Source organism: Panicum virgatum, chromosome 8N (assembly GCF_016808335.1).
Source record: "Panicum virgatum strain AP13 chromosome 8N, P.virgatum_v5, whole genome shotgun sequence".
Lineage (NCBI taxonomy): Eukaryota > Viridiplantae > Streptophyta > Magnoliopsida > Poales > Poaceae > Panicum > Panicum virgatum.
Genome location: NC_053152.1, coordinates 32,207,977 through 32,220,096, shown reverse-complemented (window position 1 = coordinate 32,220,096; position 12,120 = coordinate 32,207,977). Strand labels below are relative to the sequence as shown.

The 12,120-nt window shown below is 45.3% G+C and overlaps 1 long non-coding RNA gene across 1 annotated transcript; it reads right to left on the bottom strand.

The window, feature by feature from the left end:
* Positions 1–7,329: 7,329 nt before the first annotated feature.
* Positions 7,330–9,471, bottom strand: LOC120686752. Its single transcript, XR_005680360.1, has 2 exons — positions 8,289–9,471; positions 7,330–8,107 (listed from the first exon to the last, which is right to left on the bottom strand). It is a non-coding gene; the product is annotated as an uncharacterized LOC120686752 (long non-coding RNA).
* Positions 9,472–12,120: the final 2,649 nt, after the last annotated feature.

The following is a 12,120-nucleotide window of genomic DNA, read 5'->3' as shown; positions in this document are numbered from 1 at the left end:
ATCCGGCCACGGAAGGTGCGGGATGACGGGGAGCGCGGGGCCGCCAGGGCATAGGGGTGGCGTGGAGGCCTTCCTCGGCCGGCGCCGGCGCCTGGGCGGCATGGAGGCCGCCGACCACCAAGGTCGCGGCACTGCTGGCCACCGCCGGCGCGCGGGCGGCGCGGAGGGCCACCAAGGGAGCGGGGCCGCCGGTGTATGGGGGCCTTCTTCCCCGGCCGCCGCCGGTGCACGGGTCACGCGGAGGCCGCTGGCCACCAAGGACGCGGCACCGCCAGCCACCGCCGGTGCGCGGGTGGCGCGGAGGCCGCCGGCCACCAAGGGAGAGGGGCCGCCGACGCGCGGGGACCTTCCCCGGCTGCCAAGGAGCAGAGGGCGGCGCGAGGGGGGCCTTCCCCGGCGGCCGCCGGCGCGCGGGGGGCACGGAGGCCGTCCTCGGCTGCCGCCGGCCTGCGATGGATGCGGAGGCTGCCTGCCAGCAAGGGCACGCAAGGGGCTCCATGTGATTATGTGATTGTGAATTTTTTTTATTGTTGTGAAACTCTGACTTGTTCGTGAAATCTGTGATTGTGGTTCATGTATTCTCGTGAAATTCATAAGTTCATGTGAAATCTATAACTAGTTCATGTGATTGTGAATTTTTTGTGATTCATATGATTGTGAATGCGATGTGATTGTGAATGCAGTGGCGGCCGGCGCCGTGTCGAAAAGAAAAGGAAAAGAATGTGAGAAAAGAAAAGAAAAAGAAAAAAGCTACTCTTGATGTGGTGAGCAGTTTAGTACCGATCGGTGTTACCAACTGGTACTAAATACTCCATTTAATACCGGTCGCTCCGACCGGTACTAAATGCATCAGCATTTAGTACCGACGGGCCGGTACCGGGCGGGAAACCAGTACTAACCGGGGGTTCCCGCCCGGTACTAGTGTGGAGTTTTCTAGCAGTGTGAGCTATCCTAAACGCCAATAAGCTTTTAGCAAATATGGATGGGTAAAGATGGCATGCTGGACTCATGTACCGAACGACACAACACGGTGTATATATTACCGAGTCAAAATCAGGTATTTGAATACATACCAATTAATTGTACTATTTGGTTAAAGTACTCCCTCCATTCAAAATTATTAGTTGTTTAGACTCTTATAGATACATTGATTTTAATATACAGCTAGATATGATATATATCTAGTGATGGTGGGTGATTGCCGCTGGCAGGGATTCAAGGGAACCCTGTTTAGAGATTCGGCCAGGGGTATAAACCGCGCAAAGATCTCCCTTACGGAAGCGAGTGGAGATGGTGGTTTTTAGACAGGTTCAGGCCGTCCGGAGGCATAATACCTTACGTCCTGTGTGTGTTCTGTGTGTGTTGTGATTGGTTTTTTGCTCATCCCGAGTTGGACAGCCCAAACCCGGAATGTATGAGTTAGGTACCCAAAGAGCCGTCCCTTTACATGTCCTGGGACCTTTCTATTTATAGACTATAACTGCCTTCTCTGCACCTATCTAACTTGTGTGAACGCACCCTTTACATGGCGGGCGCCATTTTCCAGGCCGCCCTGTTGTCAGGCGAGCAGACGGCTTGTTGGGCCTGCTGTATCAGACCTTGGGGGACCCATCGGTGTCAGGGGCAATCCGGGGATGCCCTTGGTGAGGGTCCACAACTGCACTCGGCTGACGTCGTCAGTTGACGTGGTTGGTGGGCTCCCTCTTCCTTAATCGCGCATTGATCCGGGGTTATGGGTACGCCGTTCTCATTACGCTGACATCTAGATGCATAGCAAAAATTATGCATCTTAAAAAGTCAAACGATTAATGATTTGGAACGGATTCACTAATTAGTCTTAATATTATAAACAGTTGTTTCTATGACCGAAACCGTGGTTTAAACAGAATACAATTATTTCACCCAAATAATTACAAAAGAGTGATGTGTTTCCCTTTCCAAAATCTACGCGTGCGATACCACAACTAAAAAAGGGTTATTAAACATAACATTGGGAGGAAATGAGTCAGTTTGATTCCCTAATAACTGTGAGGGATGTCTGGTGTTTGACATCAATGACAAATCAATGAATCAAACCCCTAGACTATCGTTTAGTTATCAAGATTGTGTCCCACCATTGATAAATATAAGGATTTCTAAGTTTATCCAAAATCAAACTGTTCAAAATTTGACCAATTTTTTAAGAAATAGTATTCACATCTACCCCCACCAAATAAGTAAAAAAAATAAGAATATATATAATATGAGAAAAACCATAATTGACACTGCAGAAAATTGAGGCTTCCTTATTTGAAATGAAAATTTCAACTTCCTTATTTAGTGATAGGACGAATTTTCATTCTTTCTTTAACACTCCCGTCCATTCCACAAGCTAACTTACATGGATCCCACGCCTCCCACCCGCTCCCTCCTATTTTCTTGATCCAAACAACCTTCAAATTATGACAAAAAATTATGAAACTTTTTTTAGTGATAAAAGAAATGGAAGTGAACCCATTTTGCATAAAAACATATAAGTGGTATTTAAAATTTTAACATAAAGTTCACCAAAATAAGCTACTTTTGAAGGCTACATAGATTTTTAAGTCACTAAAATACTACTTGAATATTAAGAAAAAATAAGTACTATATCTATTGTGGAATGAAGTAATTACAAACCATTTTTATATCACAAATTACATACAGAGTTTAGAAGTTCTTTCACAAAAAATTTGAAATTCTTTCATATAAACAAAATTTTGAAACAACATCAAAATTCTCTAAGTAACTTGTTGTATAAAATAGTTTTACAAATTTTTTATACCTTGATAGGAAAGTTAGGAATTTTTCCACAATTTATTAAACCAATCTTTTACTCTGAAAAATATCATAATCTTTAAACATAGCCTATTTTGGTGATTTCTAGTTTTAGGATTTATATTGCTGCATATGTGTTTTATAGAAAAATGTTTTCACCTACATATGAATTTTTGAGGTGATTGGAGATTCATTTATCAAGAAATAGAAAGGAGAATCCACAGGTTATTGTCCACATTAGTTAACTGATGGAATGGATTGAAGTGTCAAACAAGAAAAATAAAATTTACCTATGTTAAATAGGGAAGTCTATACTTTTTCAATATAAAATAGGAAATTCGTCATATATATATATAATCCGTAGCAATGTACAGACACTATGTTAGTTTACAGAAAAGACTAATAATATTTTATATACCAATTAAGTATCGTTATATCTATTACAAATATATATATACACACACACACACATAATATCAACAACTTTATGTTCATTCACTCCGTGTACATGCCATGTTGTGATCATGCGAGGTATTAATTGTCCAGGATCCGATTTGGATTTCGATTGATTTGTCCAACTTCCAATTATGATTCCGATTCATTTGTCCGGACTTCAATTAGGATTTCGGTTGACGAAAGACTAGTCGGACTCGCATACGGGGTGAACTAAGGTCTTCTCAATGACACAAGATGGACCAAACCGAAATTTGAGGTGGAAACCTTACTCACTTTAGAAATATATATAAATTTAGCCCCAATAACAACATCCATGAGCAATTCATCGAGAGGAGTATAACAGGTCGACACCTACAGGGAGGACGCACATCACGGCCATTGTCACTGCTGCCAGTGTGACACATATTGTTGAGAAGGAGAGCGACGGGTTATTGAGAGATTGCGCAACTAGCAGGACATAGATGCTCGCCAATTATTCTGTTGCCTAAATGGTGTCGGTTTAGAACCGGTGGGGACGAGGGTTAAATATATCTTCAACCTAGTTTAGAATCTAGGGGTTTTGACATACAATCTATATATCTCGTTACGTCTCATTGTTAATCTGGTTGGTACGGCTTTATTTGGACATTTTCTGTTGACCAATAAGGGGTCCATGGTATCGGAATCATACATACGTGTGTACGCATAGACAAGGGTCCCAAATACTGGGTGCGGCACCATGCTGCCACCAGTCAATATCACATGTATTCCTGTGTGGGTATAGTATATGCAGACAGCCGGGTACGGCCTCCTGCCCCCCACCCACCGCCCCCCAACGCACAAAGAGCCGATCGAGAAGAGGGCCGGGGCCCATGTGTCTACCAAATAACCAGCGATAATGTAATATGCGTACTGTACTCTAGATTCTAGAACGTGGCCACTGGCCAAATTATTGGCCACCCTGTTTTGAGCTACTAGGATACATGGTTATCGATCCATGTGTCTCTGTGCGCCTGTGGAAGAGTGTAAACCCCATTAGACCCGTAGATGCGATCACTGGGTTATTATTGATCGTCGACTTACAGGTCGAGTGACTACCACTGCACCAAAATATAATGGAAAAAAATCATTTTTTACCATCCAACTATTCACTACTTGGCCGTGTACCTAAGAGGTTTTGCCGTGTGCTTGAGGCACACAGTGAAGTCTCAGAATCCGGTAGTGATTGCCCGAGTTTGATTTTGGCTATGCAACTCCAAACCGAGTATACTTGACCATCAAACTATTAAAACCATTCATATTTGACCATTCGACTGTTTTGAAAGTTGGTTTCGCTAACGTGGATGACACGTGGCAGAGGGGCCCACATGTCAGCCCATTTTCCTCTCTTATCTCTCATCTCTCTGTTTCTTCTCTCTCTTCGAGCCCCCTGCTTGCGGCTCCCGGCGGCGCGGCGCGACGGGCAGAGCCGGGCTCCTCCCCGGCAGCAGCCCACTCTCCTCCTCCAATATATCACTCGCGGCCGTGTGGCGAGTGGGCGGGCCCTATGCCCTCCCCAGCGAACCTCGGCTGCGGCTCCTAGCGTGCAGACTCCCGGCGGCACGGTGGGCGGAGGAACCCAACGGCGGCCGGGCAGGCGGGACGGCGGGGTAGCGGGGCTGGCCCGTGGCCAAGGTAGCCCGGCAGGGTTGGCGCGCGCGGCGGCGTGGCCCTTACAGGGGCGGTCTGCAATGGTGCGGCTGGCCGGCGCCATGTTCCTACGGTGGCGGTGCGGGGAGCGGCAGGGAAAGAGGTTGGGGTGGTTGAGGAGGATGCGATGAAGCTCACTGCATGCTCAGTTCGTGCGAAGGAAGGCTGGAAGATGGAGGTCGACGCGCAGGGTGGAACTTCGAGCGGCCAACAATGGTGGACGGCAGTGGGGGAGCTGATCCCGGCCGAGAAAGAGGTTGGCCGGGCCCGTGGATGTTCGGCGGAGGTGGAGGACGAATTGAGGCTCTTGGCAGGCAGAATCGAAGAGGGAGGGTGGGGATGGCAGGCACGGCGCCGGCCGTTCGCTCTGCTCCACCCGAGCTGGAGGAGGAAGAAGAGAGGGGGCTTGGGATCGGAATAGGGCGCTGGGGAGAGGATAAGGTCGCGCTCGCTGTGAGCGATGCGTGGAGATTGCCGGAGCTGTGCCGACGAGGGCGAGTATGCAGCACGGTGCTCCAACAGCGAGGCCAACGACAGCTGCGTGGTGGTCCGATGGCCGGGAGAGAGGAGAGAGAGGGGAAGTAAGAGAGAAATAGGAGAGAGATAAAAAAATAAGCTGGCAAGGGGACCCCACCGTCATGTGTCATCCATATTACCAAAACCATACTTGGATAGTCATGGATACTAGGTTTTGGAGTTGGACAGCCAAAATCAAACTCAAGCAATAGTTGGGTGGCCAAAAATGGACTTTTTCCAAATATACTTGGGGAAATGATCCCTTGTAGCTAGCCACCAAGCGAAATCCGCTAAGAATAGAGAGTTAGGGAAATTCAATTATCTTGGCTGACAGTCGCCAAGATCATTTTTTTGAAAAATTCAATTATCTTGACTGCCCACCGCCAAGGACTAAATCAAAATTGCAAGCATGCCAAGAAAATATTACAACCGTCAAGGATATAACTGTACTAAAAGGTATAAGCACTCATTATCTAACAAGCCGGCTCGGCTCAGATCCTTAAGGTAATGAGCAGAAAAGTTAGCTCGGCTTAGCTTAGCTCGATCGAGCTCGCGAGCTAGTGAAGTGATAATTGCTTACATAGATCACTATGTAAGAAATGCCCTAAGATGACGTTCACAAAGGTGACACGTTGTTGTTGCGTGTCACCTTTGTTATATGGGTGATGCGTGAAGATTATGCATATCACCTTTGATCCTTTGGGGCCGGCCTCTCTAAAATGTTGCCCGTCATCTTTGTTATGACATAGGTGACGTGCAACATCAAAGTACATCACCTTTATTATAAGTGACGGACCATATTTATGGTCGGTCACCTATAAATTTCATATTAGTGACGGGCAATATTAAAGTACGCCACCTATAAGGTTAGTGTAGGTGACGGCTTTGACAAGACAAAGGTGATGGGCAACATCAAAACGCGTCACCTTTGTGATGACATAGGTGACGTGCAACATCAAGGCGCGCCACCTTTATGACTTTTTATAATATTTGAACATGCGATTTTTGAAAAATTCAAATGGTCTCAGATTAAAAAATAATCTATACAAAAGTTGTAGGTCTCAACCAGACCTACAACTTTGTAGTTGAATATTTTTGAAGTAGAGATTGTCTTGGCACCTAAATACATGGTTTAAATTTTAAAAGTCAAATTTTCAAAATGTTCAAATGACCTTAGATGGAAAAATAGTGTATATGAAATTTGTAGGTCCCGACCACATCTACAACTTTATAATTGAAAAAAAATTCATTTGAGATTGTTATACCTGTGAAATGAATTATATAAGACATTTGAAAGTGACTAGGTTCATGCCCGTGCGTTGCTACGGGCAATATAAAATATTCACAACAATACATATATCATAGGCAACTAAAAATATTATAAGTCGATTGATATCAACATGTAAGCAAAATAATCAACAACGCCAAAATACATACAACTAAAATGCATGCCTTTGCGTTGCTACGGATAAAACAAATGTAGAACCTTATCAATGTTATTTACTCATCAATCATTAAAATTGAGCTTTAACTGTATTGAACCTATTGGATCATGTAGATTTTGTATAACTGAAACAAACAAACAAATAGGGATCTCAGGTTAGTTACAGTAAAATACCGTTAGACTTAACTTCGAACACTGATCTAGAAAACCATATGGACATGAACCACAGTTTAGTTATTCAATGTGCCGAATTAGGCCAGCACTTTCCTGAAAAAAAATGCAAAAGCAGAAGCCATTTTCTCTCCACTGCCATTAAAAAATATTTTTGAAACACCAATAGAGTCGGCTTGGAACATTGATAAAAAAATGTATTAAACTAAGAAACCTTCTTGACAACATGATGAACAAATGCACAAAGACCACTGCTGAAATATTTAATGAGTCACAATTGAGGCGTTGGATGAACAAACTAATTATCTCATCATCCATATGTATTCAGAACTACATACATGATATAGTTTTTTTTTCCTTCTTTTCTTCATGTGCATCCAACAATAATTTGGTACGCACAGAAAATAAGAAAGACATATGATCAAAGGACAAATAATATAGTGATGAGCAGCACTTGTGTTTTTTTTTTGGAATCAGCGGCATATAATTAAATAAATACTAAGGCCAGTCTCAATGGGGATTTCATGGAGAGTTTCATGATATTTAATTCTATACCACATCATCAATTTTGTTGACATGACAAGGGAGTTTCATGGGATGAGAGAGGAGTTTCATCCCCATAAAACTCACCTGGTACAATTATCTAATTCATAATTTTGAGTTTCAGAGGAGCACATTAAATATGCCAACGGAGTAGAAACAAATAACCAACTGTACTTGTCTGTTCTGTATATGGGCCAGTAGAATTGAACATCTCCAGCCCAACATGTTCTTCCTTTTCCTATATAATTACCAAAAACAGATCAAGTAGGCAGGCAGATCAAACTCTTGGGCCATCAGGCAGGCTGTAAGCAAGTAATGCTGTAAAAAGAGAACAGAAATTTTGGAAAATTGCATGCCGTATATACTGATCACGAAGACCACAACTTAAGTATTTAATGAGCCAAATTTTGGAAAGCAATTTTTCATGTGTATATGATATGTGAATTCTTTTCACATTGTACCGTGCATCCTCTATAAAGGCAAATATTATTGTTCAGCTACAGCAAATCCCATCTATACAAATAAAACAGAGCAACCCAGATGTCAGTGATAGTGGTAAACCGTTATTTCAGCATAAAGGAGAGAATATAACAGCGTTCAACAAACTAATATGGTCTTTAAAGAGTTTTACAAGTATGTAACAAGAAAATCAGAATTTAGAAGCTCATATTTTTCACAAGGGAGTTGGGAATACCTTATGAAGCACGCCAGCTAAGCTCCATGGCTAAAATAGTTCTTACCTGCATTCCATTGCATGGTTTCATTAGTACTGCATGACAGAATTACCGGATAAGAAGATGTAAAAAGAAGGAAAAGTAAATTGATATGTCGAGATATCAATAAAATTCAGAGTTATCTCTAAATCCTGATATTTAGATCTAATCATGAAAAGCACATGGCAATCTTAAAATCATTCCAATTGCAGTGAGATATACAACCTACCAGCAAGCACATAGCAATACAAAAAAGCACATGACATGTATTTAGACCATGCGAAACAGTGTACTACGCAATGGTAATTCATCAATTGGTTCAGTAACAGATCGACGACGGTCACAGAATAGCCATGGCAAAGACTATGAAGCAACTAAAAGGAATGTAGGGCGGAGGCCGCGGGGCGGCATTTGGCGGCGCCGGCATTTGGTGCCGTCACCCGGGCGTCGCGGATCCACAGCACACATCGCCGCGGATCCGCCCGTCTGGATCTGCGCGGCACGGCGGCGGGGCGGCGTGAGTCGCGTGCGCGTCGGGGGTGTCGGCGGTGCGCGCGTCCGCAGCGGCAGTAGTCACGGCGGGGCGATTGTGGATCCGCGGCGAGCGGCGGGAGTTGCCAGCGGTAGTACGGAATCGCAACGCGCGCATCCGCGGCGGCGGCAGCAACATCCCGGCGGGATGGTCGCGGATCCTCAACGCATGTGTCGCCCGGGCATCGCAGATCCACAAGCACACATCGCCGGAGCGGCGGTGGCCCCGTTGTGGGGCGATGTCGAGTGGAGGAGGCGGGGCGGCATGCAGTAGGGTTTCCGGTTCGGGTGGGGGACGCAAGATCGGAGAGGGCGGTGGGCGGATTGACGCCGCGGCGGCGGCTTAGGCATCGCCGTGCCGCGAGTCTGCCAGCATCGATGTGAGGTGGCTGGTCGATCTGGGTGTGGTGGGGATGCCGCCGGCCAACGCTCGAGGCGATGCGGATAGGGAGGGGAGGGGCGGGGGCGGCCAAAGGAGGGTGAAGGGTTTGGGGGCCGCGGTGGCGGCTGGAGCGTGGAGAGAGGGCGTGCGGGTCGGGGGAGGTGCGAGAGTAGCTCAGATCGCTCCTCGAGGATCTGCGACCGCTCAAGGCTGAACCAAGGGCGAAGGGATCGCACCAGGGGAAGGACGACGAAAGAAAAAACGTCCCTCTTACTGAATTTTTAGTAGTAGAGATAATGTTAGATCCGAGACAGTGAGACTGCGCGGTTTTTTTTATTTTTTTTTATTTTTTATTTTTTATTTTTATTTTTTACACAAATATATTTTCGATTTGGAAATTTACAGGAATATACCCCGGCCGCCCGGCTGCCGGGCGGCAGGGGTTTTTGTGAAAAACTTTTCGCGGAGAAAATTGCTCGGAGGTCCCTGGGGGCCGGTCGCCCGGCAGCGGGGTGGCCGGTCCCCCCATGCCGCCCGGCAGCGGGGCGGCCAGCCCTGGCCGCCCGGCTGCAGGGCGAACGGATCTCCCACCCTTATATAAGGGTTGGCTGGCCCCCCACCCCTCATTTGCATAACTAAAATTCCAGAAACCAAGAAAAAAGAGGGAGGGAGGGACAGAGGCGAAGCCCTGCCAGATTTTCGAGCCGGCGACTGTAGGTAACCAAAATTCTTCTACACTTTACTAATAGATTATGTTATAATTATTTTTGTTGAAATAGTAGATTAGCAATCAATTTAATATCATAATTGTGTGTCCAGATATGTCGAGCAAGCTTCGTTTTCAAGTTCATTATGGTGACAGATATATTTCTCATGATGCGTATGGAGTAGATCTATCAGCTTTTCAACGAAGAGAGTGCGGAATAGATAAACCCTTAGATAGGAGTTTTGGTTCCATACGCAAATGGCTTCACGAGATATTCAATGTGAATCCAAAGACTCATTTCCTAACCGTTCAGACTGTGACGAATTAGGGAACTGAAGGGGATTTCTGGGAGTTGATGCTTATAGCAAACACCGAAGAATGGCGGACTTACATGCAAGCAGCTCTTGACCGCGGGTGGCCTCTTGCAATACTAATTCAGATTCACCAGAAGGCAGCCCATTTCGGTGAAGGGTCAACAAGTACATCATCTCATATGAACTAAGCAGTGGAACAAGAAAATGAAGATCAGAACATGCATGTCACAGAACCTGAGCCGCAAGATATGGCTGATTAGGTAGGAGAAAAGGAATATCAGAACGTACATGTCATTCAACCTGAGCCGCAAGGTTTAGCTGATGAGGGGGAGCAGATACTTGGAATAGTGGAAGCTGTACAGAATGAAGACCAAGAGGCTCGAATGATGGAAGAATGTGGGGACTCATCAGACGATGAGGACTACTCGTTGCTAGGTGAATGGTGAGATAAGGATTTTGGAAATCTAGTGATGCAGGATATTAGGAGTAATGAGTACGAATACAGAGAGAATGAGGTTGTGCAGGGGGCAAAGTATCCTAGCATTGAAACTGTGAAAGATGCTGTGAAGCTTTGGGCTATATCGTTGAGGAAGGAATTCAGAGTTGTGAAGTCTAGCAACAAAGAATATGAGGTGAAGTGTGTCAATGGCGACTGTACATGGCGAGTACATGCCTACAAGGGCAAACACTGGGAGTGTTCAATTGTTACACCACATACATGTAGATTAACTGTTGTTGCGCAAACTCACCATAACATCACATCCACTTTCGTGGCCAAGAAGATGTATGGGGTGATTCTGGACAAAATTGATTATGAGCCAAAATTGATAATTAGGGACATCGACGACCGTTTTCAATACAAAATCAGCTATGCAAAGGTTTGGCGGGCAAAACAAAAGGTGTTTGAGATGAGATTCGGCACATATGAGGCATCATATGATAACCTGCCTCACATGCTGTCAGCAATTGTGTAGAGAAATCCTGAAAGCGTGGCTGATACCTACATTGTACCGAGTTTAGATGGGGGACCTGGGTTTCTGCTTCGTGCTTTCTTCTGCCTTGGTGCATGTGTGAGGGCATTTATGTATTGTCTTCCTGTTCTATGTATTGACGGCACATTCTTGACAGGAAGATATAAGGGGACAATACTGATAGCGATTGGAGTTGATTGCAACAAGCAGGTGGTTCCCATCGCCTTTGCTTTTGTTGAGAATGAGAACACAGAGAGCTGGTACTGGTTCCTTGAACGTGTGAAGATTCACGTTGTTGCTGGAAGGCCTGATGTTTGCCTCATCAGTGACAGACATGCTGGTTTGCTCTATGGCCAGATGTTGTGAGTAGGTGGTGCATAAGGCATATGTGTGCAAACTTTTATGAGCGCTTCAAGAATAAGGAACTTATGAATTTATTCAAGAGATTGTGCACTCAGAATCAACAGCGGAAGTTTGATGCATTGTGGCAGGTGCTAGATAACATGTACGCCGAGGTGTTAAAGGAACATGCCTCAACTTCCAGCCGGAGACGTTCCGGCGGCAGACCTTTCACACAGTGGATTAAGGATGCACCTAAGGAGAACTGGTCAATTCTATACGACACTGGTGGTCGTCGATATGGGATCGAGACAACCAACCACGCAGAGTGTTACAATATGGTAATGCGACATGTTCTTGGATTTCCTCTTGTTGGTATAGTTGAGTTCATCATGTACGGATGCACAAGGTACTTCAGAGAGCGGTACCAGGCAGCTGCTGTCTTACTTAATGATCCAGGAGTGATTTTTTGTTTCACAATATTACAGAAAAGAAATCATTGTGCACACTTGGGGCCATGAGATATATGGCATAGGCAGTGTGGCGGAACCACCCAAAACTACTGGGCCC